Below are 22,092 nucleotides of genomic sequence, written 5' to 3'. Positions count from 1 at the left end.
CAACAAGTGCATGCCTATCCCATCAAGACAACATTTCCTTCAAAAATGTTCAGCATCTAAGGAGGCAAATATATGAGTCTATGAGGACCAACCTCATTTAAACCACTACAAATAGGGTCTTGTTATAGATTTATGAATGACTTGTTACTTATCAAGCAGGCCAGATGGCTTCACAATCATAGCAAAACTCTACTTCAGTCTCACAAGGACCTAACAATTAAAGGCATTCACCACCACACCCAGCTTCCAAAATCGAATAGCTTATGAGCTTGGACAGTTCACCTCATCTTTCAAACCTTGTTTCTTCTAGGATAACAGACAGAGTGGCCACATCAATGTTATAGGGTATCTTAGATAGGGTTTATATTACTGTGATAAATCACTATGAATTAAAGCAACTGGGTGGTGGTGGTGGGGGGGTAAAGGAGTTATTTCATTTTACAGGTTGTAGTCCATCATCCAGGGAAGTCTGAGAAGGAACTCAAACCAGGATCCCAGAGGTAGGAACTGAAAGAAAAGTCATGGAGGAGTGCTGCTTACTGGCTTTTCCTCATGGCTTGCTTACCCTGCTTTTCTTACCACCAGCCCAGGGGTGGCACATTCCACAATGAGGTAGTCCCTCTTATATGAATCAGTGAACATGAACATGTACCATAGGCTTTCCCACAGGCCAATCTGGTAGGGCCATTTTCTCATTCGATATTTTCATTTCTTACATTACTGTAGCTGTATGTCAAGTTGCCATAATCAAGCCAGCACATTGGGTTCCTGGTAATGGTCACTGAGATAATGTGGGCCCCTTGAATGGCACTCCTGATAGTGCAAAACAAATGGTGAGTCTTGGGGTGCACAGATTTAACTAGAAACACAAATATTCAGAAGCTAAACCCTACCTGCAACATGCAGTGGCATCTCAGAACTCCTCAGGAAGAAGCCTCTAGAATTTTGCATTTTGAAACTGAGTTGTACATTCAGTAGCAGTTTGGCCACCTGGAGAGCAGACTACCATCTCCAATCTAACTCAACTTCATGCCCCACCTCTGAAAACAGGTATGGCTTCCAACATACAATGTAAAGAAAAAGACCAATAATTGGCCTCTTCTGCTCACAGGGCATGATAATTTCATCCTAGGTAGCCTCATATTATCCTGCACTGTGTGTCCTTTTAATCCTACCTTAGTTTTTTGTTTGTGTGTTTATATATATATATATAAAACTTAACTTTTTAGAGCAGCTTTATGTTTAGAGCAAAACTAAGCAGAGAGTTCAAGTGTGTCCCAGTCTATGTGCATGGCTTTCCACCACCATCAGCGTTCTCCACCAGAATGGCATGTCTGTGAAAGTTAATGAGCCTATGCCACACACAGCACCTCACTGAAGTCCACGGTGTACACTAAGGCTTTGGTTTAATGCAGCACAGTCTATGAGTTCAGTAGACTTCCACCATGTATATTTCACTGTGGTATCTCAGGGTAGCCAGACTGCTCTGCTCCAAACCCCCTTCCCCCATCTCTGGTAACAATTCATCTCCATAGTTTTGCTTTTCTGGGCAGGTGACACTTCTTATTTGCAGCTCTGCTTGGCATATTTCTACTGGCTCTGACACCTCTACCATCCAATGTAAATCAAGCTTCACGTTCACAGCTACACACATGAGCCCATAGGACCTCCATGCCTGGATTCCTTTTCCATGACCCTGAACTCCGAGGCTCTCTGGGACTGCAGAGGAAGATTCCACAACCTTATTACGTGTGTGTATCCTCCATGAGTCTAAAGCTAGCCGTGGACAGCACTGATGATTCAGCTGACAGCCTGGGTGAGCCCTGGCCCTCTTGATCACATTTCCGGAAGTTCTTATCTGTTGTTTGTGTTCCTTTGTAGGTGTAGAAAATGACTTTGGCCTCTTCTCATTTCACAAATCAGAAGCTCAGCTGGGTGAGGGTCTTGCCGTGAAGCACTCCTTCCATTGCTTCAATGGGAACCAGGCCTCTTGTTAGTCTATTCATTACAAGCCTTGGCTCCAAAAATAAATTTATTTGAGTCATTATTCCCTTCACACTGTACTTTCATAGTTCTTTCTGCCAAAATCCTTCTTTTTATCTTAGACCTTCATAAGAGCGAATATTAATAACTTAACTATACAGTAGAGTTAATACTAGGCTCTCTTGGAATCTCCTCCAACAAAATTTAGTCCACTAGTTTTTAATTTAGCATCAAGGTCAGGCAAATCCTTAGGACAAAGACAGAAAGCAGACACATCCTTTGATAATATACGGTTAGAATAATCTCTTGAACTGAACTTCCATAATCCGCATAGATTGTTGTCCAAGTTCTTCCTAGTAATCTGTTGAGCTCTGCTTAAAACATCCAACTTCTTTTCTACTATGAGACCTCCCAGTCTTCCATATTCCTCTAAAAAACAACATGCTCAAGTTCTTCACAGAGACAGCCCACTTCCTGGAACCGACATTTGTATTAGTTACTGTTCTATTGATGTGATAGACACCATGACCAAAGAAGCTTATAGAAGAAATCATTTATTCTGGGCTAACCCCCTAGAGGGTTGGAGTCCATGCAAGCACAGTGGAGGTAGGAGAAAGAGAGAGCTAACTCAAGGTGTCATGATCTTTTGAAACCATGAAACCTATCCCCAGGGACATACTTCTTCCAGCAGGGACACACCTCCTAGTCCTCCCCAAGCAGACACCAACTGGGGATCAAGTATTGTAGAAGACATCTCTCCAACCATCACAGTGCTTACTCTTCCTTACATAATGTCTGTTGGTTTGTTTGCTTCTCCCATTGCATGAAGGCAGTGCCAACCCTCAGGGCTCAACTATGCCTGGCTGAGAACTTAGTTAATGAATAAATCATAAAAATGGCTTGCATCCTTCTGCTACCATTAGAAACTGATGACTAGAGATCCAAAAGGGGCAAGGAAAATCTTAGTTGTTGTTTTTCTTATTTGCACATGCCAAGCTCCACACAGAACTCCTCATGGCTATTTAATCTGGCCAGCATAACTGCCTGGAGGTAGGTATCGCTTTAACAGGTAACATAGGGAGTGTATAAGAAATAGAGCCAATACATGCAGGTAAGAAAGTGAGGCTCTGAGACCTTATCCTTGGTCACACAGCTAATGCTCAAATTCAGGCCCTTCAGATGCCCAAGCTGAAGTTCTTTAACTGGTTTAGAATTAGAGGAAATGTAATGGTCATTCACTCTACTCGTTGGATTTGTAATACAGCTGGTAAATTTACTGCCATGATGCTCACTGTTATTTGTTTAACATCATGCAGCACCTACCTATGGCTGGCTACATGCTTTAGGGTGTTAACCTGGCTGTTCTCAGAAAATTGCCAACTTTCTGCTCTCCTCAAGAGTTCCCTGATTGGCATCCAGGCTTTGAAGAAATTGTGAAGGGATGAAACAGCAGCCAGAAAAAAAAGAAAAAAAAAAAAAAGAAAAAAAAAAGAAAAAAGGGCTGGCTGCAGCAGAGGGTGAATAAGCCAGGCTCTAGCTCCCACACAGTATAAAATATTCTCTTTCAACAGTGCACAGAAATTTCAGGGTTTTTCATTGTTGTTGCTCTTGCTCTTACCATGACTCAGTAACAGGGTAGGTACCCAGGATGTCAGCCCTTCCTACTGTAGTGGGTAGATTTCCATAATAGAATGCAGTCGGTAACACATCTGTAATCCTGCGAGAATGATAACGGCATTGCCGGGGAAAGCTGATGTTTGATTACAAATCGCAGGAGTACTACAGCATTTCTACCAGTTGTGGATGGTCGATCCAGCACAACTTGAGGCTGCTGCCTTCCTCCATTAGGGAACAAAGTGTCTGCACTGGAATATCTCTGTCCCAAGCTCAACCCTTATTACCCACTTCACCGTTTACAAACATGTATTTATGCCAAGGAAGGAATGTAGCTCCTCTAGGCATCTCGACCCTCCCAGCAAGGGCTGCATCCAAAAGCTGATTGCCCCTGAGCATCTGAGGATGAATTCAGGGATCTATCAGAGCATTTGTTTTCTGCTTTGTCATATATATAACTGGCAAGTCCAGCCAGCAAGATGTTCCAGGAGGAAGTCTTCCTGTGCCTGGAATGCAGAAAGACCAGTTTCTCGGATTTCTCTTCTCACCCTCCCCCAAGTCCCCACTCTCCATAGCTGCCCTTCCTTTCCCATTTGTTCCAAAGTTATATGCAGACTATAATTATGTGTATTTCCTTTCATGCTGTTTAGAATCATACAGCGTTTTTCTGCATCGAGAATAGGTGCAATTCATTCCCGTTTCCTCTTCTCCATTGTAACCCAAGCTGCTGCCTTGTTCTTACCCATTGATTCCTACCCGACCCACAACAATCGAATGGAAATACAATAGCTCCAACCTGACATCCATTTAAATCACCTGCTAAGGTGCTGATAGGCAGTGATGACTTCTTAGCACAGCAGTTAGTGGGGGAATTGTATCGGTACTGCAATGTGCTTTTTCGGGAATGGGCTATGCTTCGCTGCATCAACAATTCAACGACACTGTAAGAAGTTGGTAGAGATGAGCACACTGAATGTCACCCAACATCTTTCTCTGTGTTCAAATCTTCATAATGCCAGCTCATTCTTTTGTCCTTCCTATGAACTCGTATTTTTTCTTAATCCTTTAAAAGATTAAAGTTTTAATATATGTGCATGAGGCAGAATTCATAGAACTGAGGTGGCTTTTCCAAGGTCTCATTGCTGGCCAATGATGGTGGATATAGCAATTGTATGGCCCCATAGTGATGTGTTGTGAAGAGCCAGTAGGTATCTGGCAGGCTCATCTGAGAGCTGATGATGGAAGGGACTTTCTTCCTTTGACTAGCTGAAAATGTAGAGAAACGAGAATATTATAGTCAGTGGGCTGGGCTTTTATTTCGTATTTTTTGTCCTTTTTTAACTAATGGGCTTGTTCTTGTTTGCTTTAATTTAAAGATGGTCTATAGAGCAGTGGGTTTCGTTGAGACATTTCCTGTGCACACCTTGGTACTCTCTTCTTCTGCTCTCCTATCTCTACCCTACCATTACTCATCATCATCCTCCCCTAACCACCTCTTCTGCTTTCATGCCGCATGCATTCATTGTGTGAAGCTTTGTACAAGGAGTGGCACTATTAAGAGGTGTGGCCTTTTTGGAGTAGGTGTGGCCTTGTTGAAGGAAGTGTGTCATGGGGGTGGAGGGTGGGCTTTGAGACCCTTATCCTAGCTACCTGGACGTCAGTCTTCTTCTAGTTGCCTTTGGAACAAGAGGTGAAACTCTCAGCTCTTCCAGCCCCATATCTACCTGGACCATGCCATGCTCCCACCATGACGAAAATGGACTGAACCTCTGAACCTGTAAAACAGCCCCAGTTAAATGTTGTCCTTTAGAAGAGTTACCTTGGTTATGATGTCTGTTCACAGTGGTAAAACCCTAAGAAACATTCCATTACTGTCTCCTATCTTTTCTTTCTTATTGCCTTAAGTTCTTTTCTTCTCTAGGGTTGGAGAGATAGCTCAGTGGTTATGAGACCTGTATGCTTTTGCACAGGACCCAAGTTTGGGTTCCCAGAACCCAGAAGGAGGCTTACCACAATCATTAACTCTACTTCCAGGGGATCCAGTGTCCTCTTCTGGCTTACAAAGGTATTAAGCAAGCATGCAATGCAGACACACACGTGCTAGCAGACACTAATACACGTAAAATAAATCTCTTTCTAGAAATCTCTTCTTCCTTTTCATGGTCCCCTTTCTAGATTCATGACCCACATCCTCACTTTACCCCACACACATATAAATTAAAATCTAGACTCCACATATGAGAGAAAATAGTATTCATCTTTCTGTGTCTTGTTTACTCAGCAATTTCCATTTTCATCCATTTTCCACATATGTCCTGGTTTTATTTTCTTTCAAACTGTATAAAGTTCCATTGTATATCTGTATCACACTTACCTTGGTCATTCATCTATTGCTGGTTATCTGGACTGCTCTCATTTTGAGTTACACTGCTGGGTCATGTAGTAGTTTCAGCAGTCCACCAGTAGGGGGAGGCTGCTGGCTTAAGTGTGGCTTCATGCCACACCCTGCCTCTAACTTTAGAGTCCCTGGTCAGGTCTCCACAGCCATTGTCTCTCTTCATCCCACTGTTTGTCATAGTCATTGTTTTGTTGCTGTGAAGAGACAACATGATGGAAGAAATGCTTATAAAAAGAAAGCCTTTCATTGGGGGCTTGCTTACAGTTTCAGAAGCTTTGTCCCTATCATCATGGCAGGGAGCATGGTGACAGGCCTGGCAGGCAGAGAACTGAAGAAGTGGTTGAGAGCTGCATCTTGATCCACAGGCAGGGGAGAGGAGAGTAGGCCTGGTGTGGGTTTTTTAAAACCTCAAAGTCCATTCCCAGAAACACGCTTCTTCCTACAAAGCCACACCTCTGAATTTTTCTAATCCTTTCCAAGAGTTTCACTCCATTATGACTAAGCGTCAAAATATATGAATCTATAGGAGCCACTCTTATTCAAACCATCAAACTCTTCTTGCAGCACCTGTGTCCAGCAGGGGACAACACCTCCCTGGCAGCTTCTATTTATGCCATCTTGTGTGAGCAGTGGGGTTGTAGCTAAGCAGAAGTTGGTGTACCACTCTCTTATCTTCCTGAGAAAAATCCCACCAAAATTTATTTCTTTTTCTTTTAGCTTCTTTTCTTAAAAATCTTTACTCTTTTACCGATTACACATATGTAGCTTCTATTCAGTCTTATCTAGATGCCTCTCACCCTTTGGCATTTTATACTAGTGGTTGATTGTTTAGTATAGGAAGCATCACAGCTATCCTGTCTGATATCTGAAATTTTACAATCTCTGTTTCTTTTGTTAACCTACTTTCTATGCTTTTTCAACTTTCAATATTGTTACAGTAGAAATAATCTCATGGATCAACACTGAGTAGAAATCAGTATTGACTCTCTAGGGGGAGTGCTCACCCTAAGAGCCTTTGAAATGTAAATTCACGTGTCTCAAACAGGTCTAAATGTAGGTGTCTTAGGGTTTTACTGGTGTGAACAGATACCATGACCAAGGCAACTCTTATAAGGGACATTTAACTGGGGCTGGCTTATAGGTTCAGAGGTTCAGTCCATTATCATCAAGGTGGAAACATGCCCAAGTTCAAGTTCAGGCAGACATGATACAGGAGGACCTGAGAGTTCTGCATCTTTATCCTACGGTCCTTAGAAGACTGACTTCTAGGCTGGTAGGATGAGGGTCTTAAAATCATAAAACTCTTGTAAATATTTATCCGAGACCTTTAGGCCTCTTCCAGACAACATGTGCTTAAAGACTGACAGAAACAACCTCTTCCCTTTCGATTCTGATTGCCCCATGATAAAACTTACTTGTCCTTAACTGATCTACTTATCAGCCTGTCTGCAACACAGTCACAACGAGATCCTATCCTTGCCTGAGAAAATAAAGATGAGAAAGATAAATGAAAGAAAAAGAAATAAAGACTTACCTGCCCCGGTGTCCCTGTTCGGGCGCCAAATGCCGCAGACCCTCTGGGTCCCTTTGTCTGCACGGAACAGGTCTCTGGTCACAGGTGGGCAAAGAGTCGGCAAATGACAGACAGAACAACACGCAAGATTGTGTAGAATCTGAATGTAATTTGTCAAATTGAGCATCAAACTTTTTATACAGAAGAAAATAGGGAAGTTAGGTGACACATCAGCAAGGTACAAATGAGGTTACCAGATGCTTAATGACTCTTACACAAAACAGGAATGCAAACACAAAGACTGGCAGGAACTGGGCAATAAAATAACTGAGACAAAGTCAGCCCTATCTAAGGTCAGCTATAGTCTTAGAAGCCAGATGTGAGGTCTTTACACTCCTAGGGCAAGGGCTTTCACACCCAAGACATGGTTCTAATTAGGGAGTTCCGTTCTAGCTAACCATCTCATGAATAATGTAATACTCTAAAACCACAGTCCGATCTACTTCCTAAACCGTTGTAAATTCCTGTATATGGGAGCGACTTGGCTTTTATTCTAAGTGATAGTGTAATACCAGAGGCAATTCTGAATGTCACTGAATAGGCAACATTGAATTCTAAGCCCATGGTCAGCTCAAGGACTTTCTGAGACGTTGGAACACTGGCAAAGGCTTAGCTATGTCAGAATTCATTCTTAAAAGGCATTTATAAGATAATACTAAAAGAGAGCAGGTGGATCCATACACCAGACTAACACGGGAATAGGGTATGAGTATATGGCTTAATGAGAACGCCAAAACTCCAGCAGGTGAGCTTCCATGAAACTCTTTGCCTCGTGAGCGCTTCCAGGCCTCTCGGCCTGCCAAGCAAGACTTCACTGGAGTGTGCGTGGCACCCAAGTCTACAGTCACACACCTACTCCAACAAGACCACACATCCTAAGAATGTCACCCCATTGGCCATGCATATTCAAACCACCACAGAAGGGTTCTGTCATCTGTCTTAATGAACTGTCCTGGTGACTCTGATATGAATGCATGGGAATGAGGGAATAGCCAGTAACACTGTTGAAATTAAGAAAGGGGGATAGTGCCGAGCTGCAGGGAGAAGCTGCCGGTCATTCTTTCCCTGCTTGCAATTTAGGAAGAGGAACTCGTCCAACTGCAATGCTCCAATGGTTAAAAACAGGACTGGTTTACAAATATGCAGAGAGCACACTCTAAAATTGTCTCATGAATAAGAAATGGGAAAGACAATAAGGCTTGTTCAAGGGAAATGAGAGGTAGATGTTGTTATATAGTGAATAGAAGAATACTGAAATAAGATTGAGTAACAAGTTTGATTAATATCCTAGGGGGAAATGAAATGCTGCCTACAAGTCGTTTGTTTCTCTCCACAAAAATAACTGGCAATCCATCAATCAATCATCTCTACATTAACATCTAACTTTACTGAGTCCTGACCCTAAATCAATATCAAGCAATAAAATAATATTATATACCTGAAATTAAGGATCTGTATAATTAAATAAATTTTAAGCAGGTTTATTAAACAATGCTGCACTGTAACTAAAACAACATGCAATAATATTCGTTGCCATATTCCTAAAGTTTGGTGTGTGTGTGTATGTGTGTAAGTGTGTGTGTGTGTGTGTGTGTGTGTGTGTGTGTGTGTGTTTGTGTATGTTACTGAGGGCTGAACATATGGTTGACATATGCTAGGCACATACTCTACTACTGAATTATTTTGAGACAGTGTCTTACTAAGTTGCCTGTGTTGGACTTGAACTCATTTTGTAGGCTCAGGCTGGCCATGACCTTGTAATCCTCCTGCCTCACCCCCTGACGAGCTGGATATTTAGGCCACTTCCACGAGGCCTTGGCAGAACTTTTTTTTTTCCTTAACAAACCTTCATTTTCAAAAGGGAACTGTAATAAGTGTTAATATAGAAACTTTGTTAACCCTAACCTAAATAAAGCATGCTGGAGGATGACACAAACCACTAGTTCATTTTCACAATCCAAAGGCATTCATTCTATTGACAGTTTGATGCAGCTCGCTCTATTCACTTTCTCTACCATTCCCAGGGAAGCATTCTGACTTGACAGTAAAGCCTGCTATTCAGCTTCTGAAAGCAAAATTAACAGTCTAGTCTCCGCAGCGCATGCCTTTACCAGGTACTTCCACACTCAGCTCCCCCCTGCATTCTCAGAGAAAATGTCAGCAGATTTGCTAGCTTGCATAACCTTAACTTAAAAGCCAAGCCACTTCCCCATCAATATTTAAAGGACTTGAGGCAAACCAGAGAATGAACGCTGTGTCTAGGAGAAGTGAGACCAACGTTGTTGAAATCACAATAGTCTCAATTAGAGGGAGCAGTCTGAGGATTTTTTTTTTTTATACCAAGAAGACTTTTCTTCCTGTTTTTCCCTTGTTGTTCCAGAATCTTCTATTCTTTGAGATAGTTATGCTTCAACCCTGGGAGATGGTAGGTACAACCCATAAAAAGAAATTGGCTCTCTCCTTTTAGTTGCAAAGTAGACTTCCAAATGTGGATAAGCAAAGAAGATTGTCTTGTAGCCCAAGGCAAATTCTGGTGAAATCAGATTCTACTTCCAGATTTACTTTGCATACCAAGAGTCAATATTTATAAAGTCCTAATTCAATGTTCCTTCCTTCACTCATGCTACAAGCATTCACTAGGAATCTATAATGGATTTATAATGGAATAAACACTGGATATACAGAAGCCACCAGAGCAAGGTGTTCTCATGGATTCAGGTTCTGACAGATAGAAATAACAGTAAGTATATAGGCAGATAAACAAACAATTACCAGATGAAGACAAACTCCATGGGAGGGTGGAGGGCAAAATAATAAAAAAGAGAGAGGAGACAGGCAGACTTCAGAAAATTTATAGAGAGAGGTGTAGTGATTCTATATAATCATGAAAGAATAAAGGTGTGTGTGTGGCAACTGATCAGACCTGAAGCAGTGTAGGGAAAGCCATACAGGCCCCTAGATTCCCAGAACAGAGACCTGAACAGGCCTGAAGTGGAAGAGGTTTAAGCTGCAGAGAGAACACACAGAGCTGCCCAGGCTGTGTTAGGTATTTTTACATTGCTTTAACAGAGACCCAGTGGGAACAACAGGGAAAGAGCGAAATGGTTTGGATTCTGCCCTCAGAGAGTCTCAGTCCATCATGATGAGTTTCTGCCAGGGGAGTGTGTCTTGAAGACTTGTCCCATAGCAGTGGTCCAGGAGGCAAAGAAAGCAGATCAGAGCCAGTGATGGACATAACCACCACAGGCTCACTTATAGTGACCTTCTCTTACTAGCCAGGCCCACACTCCCATCCTTGAAACTAATCCTGTGAAATGATGAACGAGGAATACAAGCATGAGCCTGTTGGGGGCATTTCCGATGAAATCCACAACATGGGATCATGCCAGAACTTTATGTGTTACTAACAGTGAAGGAGGAACCAGGGGGGCACTTTGTAGAGTAAGGGGCGATTTCATGTAACTTGCTTATAAATGGCTCCTGCTGGCTCCTGGCTATATATTGACTCTAGAGAACTAGGAAGCAGAGAGACCAGCGAGAGCAATGGTACAGGGAAAGGTGCTGGTAGCTCAGGCCACCGTGGTGAGAGCAGAGAGGTGAGGACTATAGACTTCTGGAGGTTTCAGAGGTGATGAACACGCAGTGACACCAAAAAGATAGTCATGCTTAGTGGACAGGACGTAACAACTGGAGGAGCTGTGCTTTGAGTTGACATACTGCGTCCACAAGAAATGGTCCAAGCCCGTCTACCTTTGTTTCAGGCTGAGCTCTGGGCATCAGAGGATGGTGCAGCCCACTGAGTTAGTAAAAGGGGATTCTGAAACAGAGATTTAGTTTGCCTCTCAGGCATAAACATGGGGCTCACGGAAACATGCTGTATCCTCCATGGCTTCAGAAAGATAAAGGGCTTACACCAGGCTAACAAGTGAGCTGGGGATGGCGGGCTAGAGAACTACTTCTCCCAAACTTACTACTCTGCGTGTGGAAAGCCAAATGTCTCCATCACCCTGAGAGGGAGAAATGGCTGTCAGAAAGAAAGAAATCTAACTAGGAGGATCAGTGGTTAGGATCATGAAGGTGCTCTATGAAGCTATGCTTACCAGGTTCTAGGCAGGACCAAAGAGGCCGGTATTACCAGGTAAGTAAGGATTGGATTCTAATATCTAACACTCTGTAGTTTGAAATATACCCTCTTGGTATACTTGTAGATATATCTTTGAGTATACGACAGATATCAGGAACACAACCCTCTCTTCCCAGGAGAATTTACATATCAGAGTCTTGTAAACAGCTGTAAGAAACACCAGAAAAGCAGTTGCAGACAAAAATCTCTATTTATCAGGGATGAGTTGAAAGAGGGGGGGGGCATTTATATTTCTAGTATTGGAGCTCAGTGAAGAAGCTCAAATGCCCAGGGTTATCTGTGACCAGGGAGCCCTTCCCTCTGTCTGTTCTTAATGTTTGCATCTTCTCTAAAGGAAGACATGTTTATATACATATGCTGACAAACACTGAAATTAGGTTTAAAACTATTAATATCTTCCAACTTTATTTGTGGTAGGTAGGAGTAGCCAGGACTTAGTTTCCTCTTCTCTACTCCCACACAAACACCCATCTTCTCTCAAAGTACCTGAGTTTCCATCTGCAAAATGAAGGGCTCAGGGTAGGCAGTCTAATTCTTTGACCGTAACCCGATAGACTTTGCGCTGCCGTGTAAGCTCTGCCAGCCATACTGTCCCTGTTTCCATCACTCACTGAGTGTCTGGTGACACAGTGCCTGCCTTGCTCGGCACCAAATAATTCTCAGCCCATCAGGGCATGCTATTTGGAGACTGTGCCACAGACCAAGGCCACTGGAGGACCTTGCTGAGGATAGAGAGCTTAACTGACCATGGACTGAACCCCACTGGGAGTCAGATCAAGATGGAAACTATGATCAGTTTATTTTGTAAGTCTAAGAACAACAACTTCTCTTTTGTTTAGTCCCTGGAGAAGGTAGGGAGACAAACAATTTGGACTTTTCATTCCTCAGCCATCTCTTCAAGCTACTCTAAAGCATTAAAACTGGTAGCTGAATCTGTCCAGAGGCTAAAGAAAGCCCACCCCAGTGGTGGCAAATGTAGTCTCTGGTCTCTGTTGTTTTAGCGTGCATGAATATGATCTACCTAGACATCAGAAGGGCCTACTAAGGACTCCCCATTCTCAGTTGTCACTCAAGAGGAGGACAGACATTGAAGCTACTTCATTCAGTAGTAGCACAGTATCCGTAAAGGCACCGGGTTCTGCAGTTGCTGCCTTCCTTTTCTCCAGGAGATGGACCACTCAGACCCACAGCCATTCTAACGCTAGGAAGGAAAGAATGTATGACGACAAAGGAGAGAAGTGACTAACTGGGCATAAGCTTCCTGAAGAGACAGAATGGTGAGTTCATGTTTTGCCAGGCAGGGAGAGAGGAGAAAGAAGTTGAGGTGAGAATCTCTGAGCAAGGAAAGGGGCAGGGGCGGGGAGAGAAAAGGGGCAGGGAGAGCACACTCTCTGCCAGAAGAGTGCTCTGTCCTGTTGTCCTTTGGCTAGAGCCCTGTGGTCCTCATCAGACCAAAGCCTTAAGCTGATGATAACATGTTTAGGTGGGCTTAAAATCTTAGGGCTAAGAGTGATTTCACAGGTCGGTAACTCAAGAGGATGTGACAACGCATGCATCATTATGCGATAGTAATGAAGCAATGGATGGAGCCTGGGTGTGTTTTCCCTCACCCCCGCAACAGGAAGTGCTTTGTTTTAAAGAACAATTGTGATTTTTGAGAGATTTCAGTAGCACTAGACTTTTGTGAGCTTCCTGTTTTGGAACAAACTCTTCTGTGTTATTTATTTTCTATTTTTTTTTTTTTTTGTATAGCCATAAAAATATTTTCCTGCTAAAAAGAAAAACCTTGCGATGTTTGAAAACCTTGAACTATCTGTAGTTCCCACTGATACACCTATAAAGCGTCTTATCATTGACGGAATCATATTTGAGGCACTTCCTGAGAACCCTATATTTTTCTTAATAAATTATCTCACTATAAACACCAACAATGTACAAGGCAGCTTATGGTTTTGTTCACCGAGTCAGAGCTCTTTCTTTCTTTATATTCTGTCTCTATGCATTTCCCTGGCTCATAACACAATTTTTTTTCCATAGAAATCTAGACTCTTTAATTTATACGTGAATTGAAAAACTTGCATTTTGGATCAGTAGCAAGGAAGGAACAATGGCCTTAGATGTCTCCTCATCACCAGTTGTTAGTATATATATTTATATATATTATATGAATACTATTATAAAAATATTAACATAAGAATGTTATTCATAATGTAAGAATAGGATCTAGATTTCTTGTGATATCTAAGTGTATATTTGTATATAGAGAGTCTAAATTTCTAGTGATTATACATATATATTAGCATATATAATCTAAATAGAATAATATATCTCTAATATTCTATCTAATATTTTATATAGGTTATATTATACATGTATGGAATTATATATGTAGAATTTATGTAGAGAGAAGTAACTAATTAATTAATATATCTATTATATATAATAGACATTAGATATTGATATATAGAGAGATAGTTATATATAAAATCTACATTAATTAATTACCAGCTGTCTATCTATATTTATAATCTATAGAATGGTAATTATCAGATCCAGTGAGGGTGTTGAGGAGTGATGGGAGGAGAACACTTCCTCTCTCCTTGATGTGACAGATGCATGTAAGTGCGGCTGATGCTTTCTCACTGCTGTTTCCAGGGGATATGATCCATTGTAGAGGGCTTTACTCCAGTGGCCTTTCTCCACCAGCAAGGCTCAATGTCCTTCAGGTTCCATAACCTCTGGGAACAGCGTTAGCAGCCTGGGACCCAGGTATTCAAACCAGTGAGCACAGCACATAAAGGGCATTTCCCAGCTAAGCCCTAGCATAGAGCCGTGTAACCTTTGAAAGCAATTAGCAAATTATTTCAGCTACCCAACAGTGGGATTTGAATGTTCCCACTGCAAAGAAATAACATCCTTGACACCCCAGATGTCTCATATACTCAGTATGTGTTGCATGTGTATACTGAAATGCTCACTATACACTATACGTATGTATAGTTACTGTGCATCAATTTAAAAAATATATTTAAGATTTTTATTTTCCTCTTTTGAATGGTAATTAAAAAAACCCCACTAAACTCTAGCTTGATTGAGGAGAGATTTTCCTCAGAGTACCTGGGCTGTGCAGAAGCTAAAATGTTTCTTTGTCTCACTCTTCCAGGCCACTCTTCTTCCCCGTTGTCTTAGTTAGGGTTTCATTGCTGTAAAGAGACACCATGACCAAGGCAACTCTTATAGAGGAACGCAGTTACTGGAGCCCGTTTACAACTGCAGAGTTTTAATCCATCTCGGTGGGAATCATGGTAGCATCCAGATACAGTGCTGGAAAAGAAACTGAGAGTTCTACATCTCAATCTACAGGCAGCAGAAGGAGAGACTGTGAGCCACACTGAGCATAACTTGAGCTTAGGAGACCTCAAAGCCTGCCCTCTCACCCCACAGTGACACACTTCCTCCAACAAGGCCAGAGGTGGAGTTTCGTAGTAGACTTCTTGCCTAGTATCCATGTAGTGCTGGGTTCAGTTCTCACTATCGGAAAACACTTAGGAAACGGTGTTTCTTTGGCTCATAGTTTTGGGCTTCTTTCTACCCAAGTGGAGGAAGCATGGTTATGGGACTCTTCCTGCTCATGTTGGCAGGCCTACAGAGCTGGAAAGAAACACTGGGCCAAGCACTCAAATACATGAGTCTCTGGGGGCCATACTTACTCAAACCACCACACCCATGCAGTAGAGTACACACACCTGCAGACTTTTTCCCAAAGTATCCTGGTTACAACAGCTGTGTGACCTTGATGAAATGATTTCTGTGCCCTTGGTGTCACTGTTTCTGTAAAGGGACCACAGGTGCCGGTGAGAGCCTTCTTTCTGCTACTGTCATTTAGGGAGATCAGGTGTCACACCTGCATCCTGGCTGAGCTTTGCAGTAAGACTCCCACAGTGGGAGCACTGTGAGAACACAAGGGCCATTTGAGAAGTTCTGAGCTGAGAAGCCAATTAGCGGAGTTGGGGAGTGCTTCCTGCTCAGTGGTACCTTTCCTCTTGTTAGTTAGCTTTTTTTTTTCCAAAATGTTATGGTTTGCAAGTCTCTGAGGGTTTTGTATCTTCTGCAAACCGCACACCCTGCTTATGCAAACAGTTTGCTACAATCCAGTAACAATCTTCTTACTTTGTGACAATAAATGCCTATAACAACTATAGCCTTTTTATGTGTTTTGAACAAAATAGTTGTATGGCTAAACTTTGAAAAGAAACTACTAAAATGTGAAGTCCTTAATCAGGTTCATATAGAACCCCAGGGGTCTCTAGAACACACACACACACTCACACACACACACACACACTCACACACACATACTCACACACACACACACACTCACACACACACACTCACACACACATACTCACACACACACTCACACACACACATACTAACTCACACACACACACACTCACACACACACACACACTCCACACACACTCACACTCACATACATACACACACACTCACACACACTCACACACACACTCACACACACACACACACTCACACACATTGCTAGTCTCAGTATTTGGTTACTAAGGTTACTGAAATCACATCTTAAGAAGTATTTAAATCAATTCTGATGCTATCAAGGTAAAATGATAATACACTTTCATTCTTGTAATCTCTGGGGGTGTGTATGAATCTGTATAAAGAAAAGACAAAACAAAACCCTTTGTGATTCCAGAAGCTGTTAACACAGTGGAAAGGAACCTGGGTCAGAAGACCTAGGTATGGGAGTTGTCTCCATCTCCTGGCTATGGAACCTTGAGTTTGTCCTCAGAATCTTAGTATCTTCATGAACAAAGTGAAGATGAAAATCTTGTATTCTGGGACATGAAATGGATTTAAAAAGTTGCCATACGAAAGTTAACACTAAAAATTCTAAAACACGAGAAAGTTGATATTATTGTAAAAAACTGTAATTTTTGTCTGTAGCAATATCACTGATATTGTTATTATTGTTGTTATTATATAATACAAATTCTTTTTTGCTTTCGTTCATATTATTTTAAAACAGTGCTGTAAAATCCATGAAAACATAGATGCCCAATAAGAATCTGTAATAATCACTGATACAATGAGAGAAATACTCTTATTAGATATTTTATTATTGTCATATAAAAATGGTCTTTAACATTTTAGTATTAAAATATTTCTCCTTCTTTACCTTTAAAAGGCATCTTTAATTGATTTTGAACATAAAGTGACACTATTGCCAGGGTATAAAAGTACAGTATAAATGTGGCATTTAGAGGTACCTGTCAACACTGCTGATCTGATTATGTAATATTGAAACATGTCTGTACTCTTTTGGTTCAAGGCCCTCCTCCTCCTCTATGGAGTCTGACCTCCACAGTCTGGAAATTGAGTTAACTATTAGAATAGGTGGGTACCACAGGTGGTGTCTTTAATAACAAGGGCATCCATTGATTGGTGGGTGGGTACCATGGCAGAAATGATGGGTAATCCTTCTAAACCCCATCCTTGTCTAAGTAGTTTTCATTGAAGGTGTGTGGTTACATGATTATCAGAAAGTAGTGTTGTGTCCATCAACGGAAGTGCCAGACAAAAGGGTTTGAGCAGTGCCTTCTCTTCGAATACCTTGTAAATGTTAAGCCAAAAGACTTGGTGCAGTCCCAAAGCTGACTTAGAACTGTAGCGTTTATATATAGTGCTCTGAGGATACCCTGGGAGGTCAGCGACTCTAGAAAGCATAAGACATGTTCTCTTGCATTTATGACTCTTTCTGAAATAATAAGGTGTGAGATCTATAGGGACACAGGAGGGAGATTTGTGTACATAGGAACCACACTAACAAGAAATACCATTGTCAGTGTTTTATCAGAAAGACTTTTTTTATTAAATCTTTCAGGAACAAGACTTGTATTATTTAAAAAAAAAAAAAAAGCAGAAATGGGTTCAATACAGCCTTTAGGCAGATACAAGTACACAGCTTTATCAGAACCTAAAACATCTCAATGCTCTCACCTCAACTTGCACATACATTAAAATTACTCATTATTTACCTACGAAGCTTCAGTGTAATACTTAGGTAAGGATGGAACTCAGAATAGTGACCATTAGTTCTGTAGTGGCATCAGTCAAATCATCAGTTGGATCGACTAGAATGGAATCCTCCTTTCTGGCTCTCTGCTTCTTATATGGTTCAGATGAAATTATGTAGGAACAGAAGAGAGACAATCAAGCTCTTTTTGGTGACAGTAACATCAATATTATGAGTACCATTCCCAGGAAAATTAATATTAAGAATAAAGATAATGAACACCTGCTAATCACTTAATTGGTGATATGCTGAGTGGATAAGGATTGATTACGTATTAGGTACTGATCCAAGACCCTTATTTTCATATAAACTTCATAACAACCATTGAGATTGATGATATTATTCCAAATATTTAGATGAAGAAGACGCAATTCAGACACATGAATTTTTCTAAATTTGTGTGCCATTCTTAGGTGATGTTACATGCTATTTGGCTGTTTATTGCCCGAATATCTGTCTCATTAGACAGTGCTCTACCTCTCCATGCAGTTGCCTCATTATCAGGCTCTGTCTCTTTTCAGTAACCCTGTGATGCCTTTACACACATGTGCTTGATAAAATTGTGTGTACAAATTAACAAACCTTTCCTCACTTTCCAATAACACATCACTTTGTTTTAACAACGTAGCTCAGTACAATATTGTTTTCACATTTTGTTTCTGCCAGGGCTCTCTTTGCTTGCTAGATCTCCATTAAGTCAATGTAAATACACTTAACTAAGTATAATAGTCATGTCGGTTCATTAATGATGCTGAATCTTTGACATGACTTTATTCCTGTGATTTGATGAATCTCCTTTCTACCACAAGCTTATATAATTGACTATTGGCTTCAGGCTCCCACCACAGTATTTTTTGTTATTGCTGTTTTGTTGCTGCTGCTGCTTCTGGTGATTAACAGAGGGTTGGGGGCAGCGGACTTGAGGAAACAGAAGCCAGATGGGCAGCAAACAGGGATTATGAAGGTCAACAACAAGTTCAGGGGTCCCCTGTGGTCCTCTACAGGCTCAATCTCCTTGGGTCAAACTGATACAGAAACAAGAATAGCTGCCTGTGTCTGCAAGTCGTAACCAGTCAGGAGCCTAGAGTCCCTTGAGGATATTTAAATGGGAGCCAGAAAATTGCCACCAGGTGGTGCCAAACCACAGCACAGTTGGATTTAATTGTATATGCCAAGACTTGAAAGTGCCCCTTCTCACCCCCACAGCTGGAAAAGGGCTAAAACGGGTGAATCTGTTGCCTAGTGCAGACAATCTGGAGATCAGGTCCAGGAATTTAGGTTTTTTTATCTTCTGCTTTCCAAGCTTTTTATGAGGTCTAAAGTCAAGTCAGCGAAGTTAGCCCAAGCAGGCAGGAAACACAGGGCCCGGCACGTAGGAGACATTCTACAAATATTTATAACTGACCTGAAAAAGAACTAAGTTGACCCACAGTTTGCTCCTTACATCTTGACTCAGCTTCAGCTGTTAGCACTCTGGCTTTATTGAAAGCAGAGTGGCTTCTTCTCACTCATTCTGTCCAACAGAATAAGCCTAATTCCTGGGGGGAACTGACCTGTAAATAGCTGCAGGGCAGTCTTTTACCAATCCCCTCGCTGCAACAGTGCACATAACTAAGCACGGTTGTGAATCATTGACGCTAATATGCCCTATGCAGAGCTACCTGGAGACCAGAAAGGCATCATTTGTAGAGGAACGGAATTTGGATGACAGCTTTGCAAGTGTGCATCAAGGAAGGAAGGGCACCAGTGAGGGGTTGCCCAAGAGAGGCTTCCGAAGAGTTGGCTCAGCTAAGTAGAGGCTGCAAAGAAAGGAAAGACTCTTAGAAGTGAATAAGGCTCAAGGAACAGACAGCGAGGAGAGCCTGGTACAACCACGAAGGATACAGGGAATGAGGATCAGATTTTTTTCAACCAATTTTAGTGAAATGGACCAGGCTAGATGATCTTACAGTTAGAGTATGAAATTCCCCCTTTAAGTAAGTACATGTGTTTGAACACTTAGTCCTTGGTGCTCCCTCTCCCTCAACACTTTGAACTTTGTTGTGGAACTTTGAGGAGTTGGGACTTTGAATGGGAACTGGAGGGTCTTGTGGGCTGGTTATGGTTGACCCTTGATTCCAGCTTGAACTCTGCTTCCTGCCCCCCACCCCCATGTTACTTACCAGCTTCCTATGCCTGTCAACATGGGTGGCGATGGTCCCATAGCCATGCTTCCTCCACTTGGGTAGAAAAGAGCCCCAAAACTATGAGCCTAAGTGTTTTCCTATAGTGAGAATTGAACCCAGTACCATATGGACACAAGGCAAGAAGTCTACTATGAAACTCTACCTCCCGCCTCCCTTGCATCATTTCCAGCTTAGTGATAAGAAAAGAGGTAGCACAGAGACTCCCTAGATGTAAGAGATGTGGCTGGCATGTTGGTACGTAACTGAAGACAGCTGAGTCTCTTATGTAAAACAGTTTTCGAAGAATCTGGGACAACAGCTAAGCAATGTATAAGGCCAGTGGGTCTCAACCTTCCTAATGCTGCAACCCTTGCACACCTTGTTGTGGTGAGCTCCAATCATAAAAGTATTTCATGGCTACTTCATAACTGTAAGTTTGCTACCGTTATGGATGATAATGTGAATATCTGTGTTTCATGATGGTCTTGGGTGGCTCCCATGAAAGGGTTGTTCAACCTATCCCCCCAAAAGGGGTAACGATGCACAGGTTGATAGCCATGCAGTAGATGAAACAGCACCTCAAGCTTTGAGTCCACACTTAGATTCTGTTGCTGTGAACAGAAAATCTCTGTTTGAGGCAAGGCCCCGGTGTGTCTCTAGGCTTCCCAGGACCTCTGTTTCCAACAAAAGTCCTAATGTATAGTCTGTGTAAACATTCCTATGAGTATATATTTACATATACAAAATGGGAACAGAAATGAGAGTGTTTGTGTAGAAAGCAGGATGGTTTCATGTGAGGTCGAAGAGAAGTGAGAATAATCATGTTGCTGTATTGACTAGTTGTATGTCAACTTGACACAAGTCATGTAATCTGGGCAGAAGGAACCAAAAGGTAGGATTTGCCTCCCTCTGAGTGGCCTGTTAGCAAGTCCGTGGGGCACTTTATTTATGATCAATATGGGAGAGTCCCAAACACTGTGAGCAGTGCCACCCCTTGACTATATAAGTAAATGAAACCCTGGCAAGTTGAGTAAGTCCAGGAGAGGAAGGCAGGAAGCTACATTCCTTTGTGGCCTCTGCTTCAGGTCATGACTCCTGGTTCCTGCCTTCACTTCCCTCTATGACGGACTGTGATCTAGGTATGTTAAGGGGAAAAAAAAATTAAAAAAAAAAAAAAAGTACCTTTTCTCCTCGAGTTGCTTTGGGCCAGAGTTTGTATCAGAGCCACAGGAAGGAAGCTAGAACACACACACAAGTCCGAGAAATCCTTAGGAGGTGCCCACTGACTTGAAGGGCTCACTTCCTGGCAACTTCGCCATTTCTGATACTTCCGGTGAAGAGGATCACGGGAAGTGTAAGGGTGAGTGGGGTGTGAGGCAAAGCGAGTCCTAGATACCACAAATAGCTTCTCATGGGCTTCTGAGCATCTGAGTTGTTCAAGCCCATGACGCCATGCTTGAGCAGTCTCATCTCCCTCTGTGCCCCTAAAGAGGATTATGAGCTCAGAGATTTTTTTTTCTTTTAAATTAGCAGAACCCTATTTTACAGAGAAGCTCTGCTGGCTTTGGATGTGGTCAGACCCAAGTTCCCCTAGGATTTAAATTACCGAGGAAAAGGATAAAAGGATGATCCCGGAGCACAGATTTTTCAATGCCTACAAAACAGGCTACCTTGAGATTCAAGATGAGAGTGGACCTTTGGAGATGGGAATCCGGCAAAGGATGCTTGGGTGCAGGAGAATAGGAGATGACTCCTGATGGCGAGGCCGTGTGCTGCTGCTGTGTAGTGGTTGGTAAGAGGAGGTCAGGGTATCTGAAGGCTACAGGATCTGTTGGTTTGCTTTAATTTTTTTTTCTTTCCTTGATTCATCTCACAAAGAGTAAAATTTGAAAATTTCAAAAGTAGGTCTTTTTCTTTTCTGCCGTTTTATGTTATACCCAAGTTTGATTTTTTTTCCACACTGTTCTTCCCGCTTATGAAAGGCTAAAAAAAAAAAAAAAGTCACTGAAGCAAATCAAAGACACTCTCACTCACTGCCAAAATTATCTCCTCAAAACCAATGGCTTAGAAAAGGAAAACCATAGTGTAGAGGTAGAAACAGAG

The 22,092-nt window shown here is 41.9% G+C and overlaps 1 protein-coding gene and 1 long non-coding RNA gene across 2 annotated transcripts in view; both read left to right on the top strand.

The window, feature by feature from the left end:
* The window catches only part of Gm46548, a 36,860-nt gene extending 15,860 nt beyond the window's left edge, over nt 1-21,000 (top strand). The window contains exon 2 of the long non-coding RNA XR_001781891.2: nt 445-21,000. This is a non-coding gene — a long non-coding RNA (predicted gene, 46548). The remainder of the gene's footprint in view (nt 1-444) is intronic.
* Fgf12 (fibroblast growth factor 12) overlaps nt 1-22,092 on the top strand; it is a 595,461-nt gene that overhangs the window by 123,187 nt on the left and 450,182 nt on the right. The window lies entirely within an intron of this gene.

Source organism: Mus musculus, chromosome 16 (assembly GCF_000001635.26).
Source record: "Mus musculus strain C57BL/6J chromosome 16, GRCm38.p6 C57BL/6J".
Classification (NCBI taxonomy): Eukaryota; Metazoa; Chordata; class Mammalia; order Rodentia; family Muridae; genus Mus; species Mus musculus.
The sequence above is the reverse complement of the archived record's forward strand: the minus strand, read 5'-3'. Positions and strand labels throughout refer to the sequence as shown.